Source organism: Athene cunicularia (genome assembly GCF_003259725.1).
Source record: "Athene cunicularia isolate RWA chromosome 1 unlocalized genomic scaffold, athCun1 chr1_part2, whole genome shotgun sequence".
NCBI lineage: Eukaryota > Metazoa > Chordata > Aves > Strigiformes > Strigidae > Athene > Athene cunicularia.
In genome coordinates this window covers 74,871,439-74,883,557 of record NW_020799092.1, presented here as the reverse complement: position 1 = coordinate 74,883,557, position 12,119 = coordinate 74,871,439, and the positions used below count along the sequence as shown (strand labels likewise).

The window sequence follows — 12,119 nt, the reverse complement described above, 5'->3', positions numbered from 1 at the left end:
GGGTGACCTGCTTGTTGGATAAGGGAAAGGCTGTGGATATTGTTTACCTTGACTTTAGCAAGGCCTTTGACATCGTTTCCCACAGCATTGTCCTGGAGAAACTGGCTGCTCGAGGCTTGGATGGGCACACGCTTTGCTGGGTAAAAACTGTCTGGATGGCCGGGCCCAGAGAGTTGTGGTGAACGGAGTTAAATCCAGCTGGTGGCCGGTCACGGATGGTGTCCCCCAGGGCTCGGTTATGGGGTCACTCCTGTTTAACATCTTTAGTGATGATCTGGACGAGGGGATCGAGTGCACCCTCAGTCAGTTTGCAGGTGACACCCAGCTGGGTGGGAGTGTTGATCTGCTCGAGGGTGGGGAGGCTCTGCAGAGAGACCTGGACAGGCTGGAGCCATGGGCTGAGCCCAACTGGGGGAGTTTCAATAAGGGCAAATGCCGGGGGCTGCCCTTGGGCCACAGCAACCCCCAGCAGCGCTACAGGCTTGGGGAGGAGTGGCTGGAGAGCTGCCAGTCAGAGAGGGACCTGGGGGTGTGATTGACAGCTGGTTGGACAGGAGCCAGCAGTGTGCCCAGGGGGCCAAGAAGGCCAATGGCATCCTGGCTTGTGTCAGCAATAGCGTGGCCAGCAGGGACAGGGAAGGGATCTGAGCCCTGTACTCGGCACTGGTGAGGCCGCCCCTCGATTCCTGTGTTCAGTTTCGGGCCCCTCACTACAAAAAGGACATTGAATGACTCGAGCGTGTCCAGAGAAGGGAACGGAGCTGGTGCAGGGTCTGGAGCACAGGTCGTACGGGGAGCGGCTGAGGGAACTGGGGGGGTTTAGTCTGGAGAAGAGGAGGCTGAGGGGAGACCTCATCGCCCTCTACAGCTCCCTGACAGGAGGGTGCAGAGAGCTGGGGATGAGTCTCTTTAACCAAGTAACAAGTGATAGGACAAGAGGGAATGGCCTCAAGTTGCACCAGGGAAGGTTTAGACTGGATATTAGGAAGCATTTCTTTCTAGAAGGGGCTGTTGGGCATTGGAATGGGCTGCCCAGGGAGGTGGTGGAGTCCCCATCCCTGGAGGGGTTTAAGAGTCGGGTCGACATAGCGCTGAGAGATCTGGTGTAGTTGGGAACTGTCAGTGTCAGGTTAATGGTTGGACTGGATGATCTTCAAGATCTTTTCCTAGAAAATTCTGTGATTGTGTGAAAGCTAAGCATGCTGAATCTAATTCCTTTCATCCCTCACTGGAGCCAGACAAAGTTTTGATTAAGGAAGAGTTAAAACTTTTTTGCACAGCTGTTTCTATAGAGGTTTATTATTTCTTGGAAGGTGCAGTCCACATTAGGGGTGTACTGCTTTTTCACTCCAGGAGGAGGAAGATAGATCTGATTTATTTTGGGAGGGCCAGAGCTGAATATTCTTTCTGTGTGGCCTGTGTGCCTTGTAATAACAAACTTTCTTGTTATTACATTTCTCTTCGCAATTTAAGATTAATACTTGTATCCTAAATTTCACTGAGGCCAGCATGAATGAATAATAATCCCATTAAAGAATTCAGGAACTGGCCAAGAGTCACTACTTGTATTTGTTAACAAAACTGAACCAGAGGTGGGGATTTCATTGCTTTGCTTGCACTTTCTGGCTTTGATCAGGGAGAAGCTCCATGTCTGCCAACATTTCTGCTGACCACAGGAATGCCAGCAGAACCATCCATGCAGTAGTGGGTGTTCAACGAATGCTATTCTGTGATAATTGCCCTCAATTCTCCCGATGAACAGTGATTGAAAAATGTGAGCTGAGAAACCACAAGACCAGGTGTATGCAAAGAAAGTAGGTTAGGCGTTGTACATGCCAGATTGTGATACACGCTACATTCCCCTCAGAGGCATATTCTTCCAGGTTCACAGGTTGTTTCACGAGGCAGGAAGATGATGGAGCAGAGCGATCTCTGCAGATCATCTTTTCTTCCCATCGTGAAGGTGTGTGAGGAGCGTGGCGTTACTGCCGTGCCAGGCACATGCCTCTAAGAGGAGAAGGACCCTATATGGGAGGGGATGAACTGTGGAAGTGTCTTCTGTCAAAGAGAAGGAAACAAAAGACCTGGATGTGGCTCTGTTCCAGCAGTAACTCAGTGGCAGGTCAGGCCACATGCTGAGCCTGGCGACAAACTCTGCGGGTTTGACTGATAGCGCCTGGGCAGAGGGGAATTGTGGAAGGAGAACAAGCCCATGAATGTGAAAAAAATTGAAGAGAAATTTTAAAATTCATTTTCTAGGGCAGAATGGTAGCTTTGACAAAATCCTTAAGCTACATGATGGTTTGCAGAGGAAAAGAACGGCAGTTCACAGAGATTTAAATTAAATGACCTTATGTGCTTTTAGGACCATCACACTCAAATTGGCAACAAGTATTGAAATACCCTCCCTTTAGAGCGGAGTCCCAGCTGCCTGGCCACAGAGGGTGCTGGCACACTTTTTCTCAGAAAGGCAAAATCAGTGTGGCCAAAGTCCTCTGTCTATACACACGAATGAAAAACATACATGCAAAGTGGTGAAGTCTTGTCAAAGGAGGTGACAATTTTTAAAATGGTAAATGCCATGGTGTCTCTCCAACATAAAATGAAGACAATACTTGAGTAACAGCCTACTTTTGCTTTATCACAGGCTGCATGTTTTCCGTACATCGCAGAACAGACACCTTCATCTGCAATATGATGGTATCTCACGTAAAAGTAACAGGTGGCAGAGATGGTCGGTCATCCTGATTTATGGATATCTTGCTGGCTTAAATAAGCTACTGAATGCTTTTAGTGTGCTCTACCTGCAGCTTTCCTCTCTAAAACAAGGCTGAAAGGTGTGAAATTGGGGTTTACTGAATTTAAAGCTGAATTTCCACTGATTTCACTGAAACCCAGCCTATTCCCAGATGACACCTGAGTCTCAGCTTGTATATTTTCTTTCTGACATTGTATAGAGCCATGACTTTTTTTTTTTTTTTTTTTTTTTTTTTTTTGTCTAGTGGTTTCCAGCTGATGCAAGATAAGTTACAACAGTGATATAGCCTATCTGAGCAAGTGAGTTTATTGAAACTCTATTTTCCTGTGGCTTTCTCCGTGGAGGATTCTCCAGTATCTGCTATTGTGGCTGAGCTCACACTTGAGCTTTTCATTTCTCAGTGGGATTTTAATCTTGCTCTCCATTCTTTTGCTCAGCCACCTTCCTCTCCTCAAAAGGAAACCTGTAACAAATTAATGTCTTTGAGGTCTGTGTTTTGTCCAGTTTTGCTGAAACTGGCTAGCATTCAAACTTTATTGGGATTGTCAGTTAATGTAATTATATAAGCCCTGTTTCCTTAGGAAACCAGCCTACAAAAGACTAGTGCATGCTATGAGCACTTCTCTATCCTTGAAATGTCCCAAGGTCTGAGGTTTAAACATTCCCTATTGTTAAGTAAGCCAACAGCACAGTTTTACTCCTGGAATTAGTCAATTACAGGATGTGATTCATCTAATATATTTTAGATATTGGGATAGGATGAAATAAATTGCACTCAACTGTATCTATTTCCACTGACAGCAAAGAGGGCCTGCGGAGATGGACAATGGACTCTTCTGCATCGAGTGAACTTTTCAGACTCCCATTTAGTCAATGAGGTCAGCGTAGCCAAAAGAGATCTGCATGCAATTAATTTCACCAAACGGAGACGTCTATTTTAGGCTGAATCACACCCTATGCTCTATTGACTGTATTGATGAAATCCACATTAAGTCAGTTAGTTCACATGCAGACATCTACAACAAAGATATCTAGATAAGAGTCATTCCCCTTCATGTACTTGTAGCTTTTGATATAGCTAAAGACCAGTTCCTCTGTCACATTACTATCAGACTCCTGTGTGCCTTAGTACCAAAAAGCCCCCCTCCGTGACTAGAAGAAATACCATATGAAATAGGAAGAACTCACATTTTTCAAATCCATTCTCTCTATGGGTAGTGTTTCAGTGTCATTCTGGAATCATTGATTTGCTGGCTTCGAGTTGTTTTGTTCATCAAGCCCAGAGGATAAGCTTTTTCTTGCACTGCATCTTTCTCCCTTCTGTGGCTAATGCTAGCTTACTCTCCTTCAAATATTATGTAAAGCTTTTACAGGAGAATACATCTGTGATATGCTCTTTGGCTTGTTTTTTTTTTTTTTTTAAATATGAATAAACCAGAATAAACTGGAATATTGTCAGTGTCTTTTGCAGATTATCTGTGTTCCAACTCTACTCACAGGAAAAATGCAAAGTTGATTAAAACCCACCAAGTGTAATAAATATGTTTTTTGATTCTGTCTGTATGGCTAAAGATGAAAGCTAATGGCAAATACATAATACAGTCATAGAGATCAAATGATCTATTAATCTATAATCTTGAATTCATGACAGATAAATATTCTTATTATCTTTACAGCATGGCCCAGTTAGTCCAGCTTGAACTTGGTGAGTTAACTTGGTACTTTGCAGTTAGGATGCTTGAATGTAGGCATTTTTTTTTTTTTTTGTTACAATAGGATGGCAAATGCTGCAAGTTACATTTTTTCAGTCTGTGAACTGTTCCTTTCACAGATTACTGCTCAGCTCAGTCCCTCAGCATCTCTCAGACATATCCCACTCCTTGTTCCCAGTTGCAATCTTCTTGTGTTCCTCCTCTAAGCCTTCTCCCTCTTCATGCCAGCAGCCTCCTTCTGCCAAGTTATTTGTACACTGCAAGACCTTTTGGATGCCTGTAGCATTTCAGTGGCATGGGTTTTTTTCCTTCATTCTACCTGACTGTGCTGACAATGGAGAGGAGACTCTGGTGGACAGCCTTACCATGGCTGGCTGCTGAGAACAGCAATTGCAATAAAATCCTGTTTTTTTCCCCCTCTGTGCTTTTGTCATTCTTTGCATGGATAAGCTGGTCCAAGTAGACACAATGAAATAATGCAGCCTCCTTAGCTACTGTGCTGGATTATTCTGGATGGCACTAGAAGCACTGAGAGGCTCAAGTGCCTTCAGCAAGGACAGACTCTTTAAAAGCTTCAGCTGCTGGTCTCTTAAGAAGGTTTTCCTGAGTATGTGTAAGCGGTGATTATGTTGAAGGGCTGGTAACAGCCCAGCTTCAGGTTATCCCAAGTGGTTTAGTAAAAGTCTCAACCAAATGACTCTTGTGCTCACTCTCAACGGACTGCTTCAAATCATAAGCAATTGCTATTGCTTTTTAAATGAATCTTTTTAATAGAATCTTTTAAATGTAATCTTTTTCAATGGCAAAGTAGCAGTGCTTCCATCTCTGTACCTCTTACACAATTCCTGGCTGAAACTTTCTCACCCTCAGCACTCTCTCAGCTCACCCTAAACTGAGGCTCAGGCAGGCCACACCCTATGTTTCCATTCAACTAGGGCTCAAGAGAGCCACATGATGGAAAATTACAGCTTTAGCAACAGGCACCAGTGAAAGGATCTCTTCTGCTGAGAGAAAACACCGACATTTTTCAAGCTGAATTCAAGAATTTGTGTCTGCTGCTGAATCAACGTCTGTTAGAGTCAACATGAAACCTTTGGCTTCACTGGTTCATTGAGTCAGGAGCATTGTAGGTTTGAACTATGAGCTCTTGTGTACCAACAGACTGTTTTGAGCTAGGACTGTAATCATGGGGAATAAACCACTGTGCAGTGTAATGGCCACATTAAGTACTGGTGAAAGAGACTCCGTTTGTGTCATCATGGTTATCTCGCTGATGGATCTGAACCACTGTTAACATTAAAACCTTTTTGTTCTCTTGTTCCAGCTGTTCAGAATTATTCATTCATCCTGAATGAATATTTGGTACCTAAACAGAATTAAATATGAGTGTAATGTGGGAAAGCATAGAAATGTAATACAAAGGACCATAATTTTTCAAGTGGAAAAATTAAATTTCTCCCTTCTTCTATTTGATGAATCAAGTATAAAATATATTGAATTTAAACAGGTGTAGTAAGAAAGTCAGAGAACTGGAAAAGATATCTGCATGTGAGGTACATCTTGACCTCAGGTATGTGGACACCCTTGCATTACCTGTCTGAAGAGCAGTTTATCTGACATATATGTAAGTGCACTAATCAGTTTTGCCAGGTGCATGTTGGTGCCCCTGAGTGACTATTGCAGGTGTGGGTAGGTCCTCATCATAAACATATTGAGTAAAGGAGCAAACAGGTCTGCAAAAAAAGCACAAGGACCTTATTACCATTAGTATTAAAAGTCCATATAAGTACACCAAATGATTATTTTAATTTCTGATAGAAGGTGCAAACTTTCTCCATTGATACTTAAAGGTCAACAGGACTAACTTATGAATTTGTTATTTCATCTCAGGAGCCACAGAAAAGAAATTGAAAACTCATCAGCTGGCTAGCATGAAGGCTTGGAGCTTTGATACCTTCAGCTGTTAAGCCTGCTGTTTCAGAGAACCATTTCCAACTCCTAGTTTTGCTGCTCGAATCAATGCTCTGTTATTTGGTTGGAAGCAATACAGTTCCAGACAGGGTAAGCAATTTATAAAATTTCCATCAGCCTAAGGGTAGTAGTGAGCATATATATGTATGACTGCATGTGAGTTTTCTGGCTGCTTTCAACATTCAGAAAACAATTATAAGAGGGCATTAGCTGTGCTTCAGTGAATACCGTGAGTCTGAAGCAATGGCATGATCATCACTCGGGGACTGTTAGTATCCTGGATGGATCAACAAGGCAACAGGGAAGTAAACCTGCAACAGACCTCTGTTTCCTTTGGTTACTTCTCCATTTTGAACACCTAATCCTTACACTCAGAAATATTTTTTCATGGACTTGTGAACAGGTCTCTCCTTTTCACTAGCTAAACTAATAAATAAGAATATTTAGTATTTCTCCACCACATACAAATCCCTTTATTACTGGGGGATAAGTGCCACCCCTTTATTCTACCAATTAAAAGCCGTGGAGGAAAAAAAATTGTGTCATGAATCAATTACAGAAGAAACAAATATCACTTCTTTCCCAGTTCTAGAATCTAATTCTCAGAGATCATCAGTGTCAAAGAGCTATGAAGAGAACAAGAAGCTAGAGGCATTGGAGGATGACCTTCAGTACAGCCCAGTCCACATACAAGAAGTGGTTCCTGTTATAAGACTGAGATGGATGCAAAAAGTAGACATCATTTAGGGTACCAAAATTCTTTTTCAGGTCTTCATTATCCAAAGCTTATTTATTTCTCTTAAAAAACTTTAATTGAATTCCCATTTCTCTTCACAAATATTGCCTGACTTAAACAAGACCACTATGGCCACAGCACTAACCCTTTACAAAGTTATCTGTCCAGAAAGGTGATGAATTTCAGCGGTGAAGTGACTGCATAGCCAGTAGCAGTATCAATAGAAAAGAATCCTACAACATTAGATCAGAACCACTCAAAGTGCCCTGAATATTCTTTTTTGTTTGTTTGTTTGTTTATGAGAAGGAGAAAATAATGGCTTTTTTTTTTTTTTTTTTTTTTTTTTTTTTTTTTTGTGTCCTTCAGCACCTTTTGACTTTATGATAATCTTTAATTTAAAGACTGACTTCCCCAAATCTCTTAAGAAAACTCGAGTACATGCCATATTCCCTGCAGTCAACTCATTAAAACTCATGAGAATTTTTTTATTGGCTTTGGGCTCACAATGTAATATACAAAATCCCCTTCCATTTGTTAGAAGGGCTCCAGTCTAGTAAGCAAAGCAGTGCACTGAAACTTGGTTCCAGTCTCATCTCTGTCTTTGGCTCACCTCTTTGTGCCTATATAAAATAGCGGTAATATTACTTTCTGACCTTGTGACGGCATCCTAAGAATTAATGCATGTAATGTGCTATACACTCCTCCAGTGACAGGCAGTCTGGTCAGTGAGTACACTCTGTTCTTCTCTGCACAGAGGTAAATTAACTATGCTTCTCCTGGCAGCCAAAATTTGGCCCCAATGGATAGCAACATTAATCCCATCTTCTCCAGGCTTCAGCCAGATTTCATTCAGCTGGTGACACACCTCAGACCAAACTTCAACATTTTGACATATCCACAGGAAAGATTTTTTTTTCTGGGTTTTGAGGGGGTATGTTGGTAGGTTGAGCAAAAACTGGGAGCACACACCCTGGTAAAACAGGAGATAGACCTCAGAGAATTATGAGAAGAAGATATTAGAATATTAGAAGAACAATTAAACAAGGCATGTAGGGTCATCTCTGCTTCTAGCACGTAGAGAAAAAAACATAAACTAGAAATTTTTCCAGGGCTCCCTCTTCTTTCTGGGCACATGCAAGTTCCTTAAGAAAATTCCATGAGATTTTCAGAGCACCTGGGCCTGGCTCCTGCTCTAAAGTGCTTTTTGGAGAGCCCTTCTAATGACCGTGGGGGAGCGTAGCATGGCCAGCTGAAATATGAGGGTGTCAATAACCTCTACTGAGTTGAGCCTAAATTGCCCTGGGATAGAGCCACTGGCATAGATGGACAGCGTGTAGGCAGTGGCGCTTGGCAGGCTGACACTGCTTTCTGTAGCCAGCCTTCATCTTGAGCTGTCAGCAGGATGTTGCTGGGAAGTCCTCCCTGCTGTACTGAAAATAGCCAGCCTATAGATCAGGGTGTAGCCCACAATGTGCTGGGGGGTCTGGACACTGAGGAAACCCTCCTCCTAGACAACTCTTAGTCTGTGACCCCATATCATGACAGGCATCAGCTAAAAGCTCAGCACACACCATTTAGACAAGCACAAGTTATTATTGATACTAGTTATTTAAATATTTCAATTTTATTTAATAATTGACTTACATCTATGTTCATTTTATTGTCCCCTTACTCCAACACTTACACACACTTAAAGGGCATACTGTAATTACATTTAATACTTCCACAAATGCAAATGCTTTTGTTTGTTTTTCAATGTTTACTTGCTTGACTGGAGCATTCCACTTGAGCCTCATACCCCAGTTAGTTACAACAGATTGCAAAGTGGGATTCATGCCTGGGTAAAGATAGTTTGCTTGCTTTACAATACCAAGATAAACGCCGGTCTAAAGCACCGTCATGAGGTCAATCAGGTCTAAGATTTTAAATGCCGACAGATTTACAATTCCATTTTGACATCCCCTTCGCTTTTCCTCCCCTTTCCCCCAGCAGTAAGACTCATTTAAAGCTTTAAAATATGGGAAGCAGAAAAAGAGTCATTAATTTTACTTACACAACAGCATTCGCACTTGTAAGGTTTTGACAGCTTCACTAAACCCAAAGGAATTCAGATAGCTAGAGCAAATGAATGCGTACCAATACTTGTATTAAAAGAAGGTAGTTTTCAAGGCTGAACACATATTTTCTTCCTGCAGGAACCTGACAGTGATGAGAGTATGTAGGATGTTTTACTACCGCATTCACGTGATGCTACTTAATGTTTTTTTTTGTTTTTTTTTTTTTTCCTCCTGTTCAGCATATTCTCTTTTGTGTTTCTGAAATCAATAGAACTGCAGCAAGTCAACAAATTATTTCAATATTTCTTAAGATGCTCTGCCCTTACCACTGTACTTAGTACCTATTGTTTTTGGCAAGGCGTATAGACTCCTTAAATGTTATATTTGCTACTTAGAAAGTTCAGCCTCTGTCCTTTTGGGGATGAGAAATCCGATTGCAGAAAGCTAAACATATATGCATGGAGCTGAATGCTTTTGGAAACAAATACTGTGGGATTTTATTTTTTTATCACTGTCGTGATTTTGGATGGAAAATGGAAAACTTGCAATGAATTCATAATCGGCCATTGCATTTCCATCTGAGACACAAGGAACATCCTTACTTCTTCAGAAGGGAAGACAGATGAAAGCAGGCAAGCTGCAGAATAAAAAAGAATTAAGTGGTAGCCACTTGCTGATCACTGTTCTGCTATCTGTCCATTATCTGTCTTGGTGTAGGTAGTAAATACCACATGAATTTAAATAAAAACAATTACTCACACTCACAGACGTGACGATAGGAGTTGCTTGACAGATCTAACACAGGAAGGTCCGATGTAACTGAGCCCGATGCTCTGTTGATTCTCCTCCAGCAAAATCCTCTACCTGTGCAGGAATATTTTAAGACCTCACTAAATTTGAAATGATGACAGAGTATTAGGCTTTTTCACTTATTTGGTTTTTTTTTGTATCATTATTGGGTCTCTACAATAACAGATGGTGAAATCTCTCCTGAGTAAGCCAAATGTCAGTGCTTTTTCTTACAGGATGTCATGCAAAAGCACTAATAGCTCTGCTCTTATTAGTACTAGAAACTGATGGGCCTGCTCCACTGCCTGCTAAAGTTCCTGGGTGTCTCTGGATCAGCTCCTTGTCACATCTGAATGAGGCAGGCATCGGCTTTAAACACTTTATTATTCCCAGAGTTTCTGTTGGACGTGCTCTGAAACAAGTTAATAATATCTTTTTAAGCAACACTTTCTTTTTATAATACACAGGCTCCTTTCTACATGAGTAGAGGGTCAGGAAAGTTTGCGGGTATGTTTAAAACACCCATGTGCTTTTCCTTCTTGAATGAGGGACCACTGCTTTCTGAGATGGCCAGTGCTGGTGGTTTGTGTTTGCTGGCAGCAGACACCTACAGTGTCACAGCTGACAGAGTTTAGATGAGTGGCAATCCTCTTGACCAGGCCTGTCTTTCCCTGGTCCTTTCCCTGTGTCTCTTGTGCCATTTTGAAGGAACATGGTTAATAGCTATAAAGGGATATTTAGAGTTATTTCATGCTCCTGGAGCTGTCCTAATTGACTATTTTCTCTCATCATGATTAACTTATGAGCTGATGATCAGGAAATCTCAACTGAATTAACAGTTTTATGTCAAGTGTGACTGTAGGCACATTTCTCCATTGCTAATAGTCCCATATTCCCCATTGGTGATATGAGACAAGTTGGAGTCCTTTCATCACACTGATGGGCTGTGAGAGTAAGTTTGGGTTTATTTATAAAGACTATAAATTCAGACTTTCTTCTATTTATATCTATTTGCATGTTAAAATTCTTATTTTCAAGAATATGTATCTATTTAGGATCACTTGTTTCTTTAGAAAACTTTTTGATTTATGGATCAAATGGTTTTAGAAGATACATAGCTTAGAACACAACTGTGAAAGGAATGGAGGAATATATAGATATCTAAAATTGTAGAAATTAGTGGCATTTGGATGCCACTTGGGGTGGAGGGAAGGAAATGAGTGGATAAAGATGTTTCAGAAGCATCTGTAACAAAAGTCTTAAGCCACTGGCTTTTGGTTCACAGTGCTCAATGCATCACTGCACATGGATAGAGCAAAAATCAGGAGCCCTAGGAAAGAAGGCAGACTGGTGGCATACTGAGCAGGGGGGCCTGCAGCTGGTGGGGAGGGACAAGGTGCTGGCTGGGTTAGGCCTGAGATGCCTTCCTCAGAACTATAGGGAAGTGAATGGAGGTGCCTCTGCATCCTTGTAGTCCATGGCATTGGTTCCGCCCTGTGTGTATTCGCTCCTGTCCAAAAAGCTTGCATGTACTTCAATTGCTTCTTCTCAGACACCATCAGAAGAGAAAGAACTGGGGGTGGTCCCCAGACAGAGAGGGTTTTACACTGCTGGACCTCTGGTCTGAACATGAGGCAAACTGGGGACCAGGTTTGAGCCTTTCCTTTGCACTTAAAGAAAAAGGCAGATAAATGCTTCTCATCCCCTTCCTGGCTCCTCAGATGAGATAACTGAATTTGTGACTAATATTGTAGTTTAAGCATTGTGTAAGTATAACTAGGAGTCCTGTTAGGGCAGAACACTCACTGCAGTAGGCTTTATACTCTTGCCAAGAGGGAGTCCTTCCCTCTTTATCTCTGGGTCTGTGTTGGAAAACAGTCAATAGCTGGCAATGGACACTGAGTGACACAGTACTGATTGGGACTATATATTTGCAAACCTGATACGACCCAGTTATGTAGAGATGTTCGTGGGTTTGGGATTTCATTACTCTAGGCTCCTTTGTTTTTCAGAGGGGTAAGCCCTGAATTTATACACTTTGGCATTTTTCTTGAGAGAGAAGACAGATAACAGAGTAACAGAGGGAAGAAGGGGAT

At 41.8% G+C, this 12,119-nt stretch overlaps 1 protein-coding gene across 6 annotated transcripts in view; it reads right to left on the bottom strand.

The window, feature by feature from the left end:
* The window catches only part of GRM3 (glutamate metabotropic receptor 3), a 96,127-nt gene that overhangs the window by 62,199 nt on the left and 21,809 nt on the right, over positions 1–12,119 (bottom strand). The window contains exon 2 of one of the 6 annotated variants that reach the window (XM_026862403.1): positions 9,990–10,098. The gene's annotated coding sequence lies outside the window, so the exon portion shown is untranslated. Of the gene's footprint in view, positions 1–3,946; positions 3,987–9,989; positions 10,107–12,119 lie in introns of those variants that run through there. The other 5 variants (XM_026862408.1, XM_026862395.1, XM_026862419.1 and 2 more) reach the window with 5 other exon arrangements.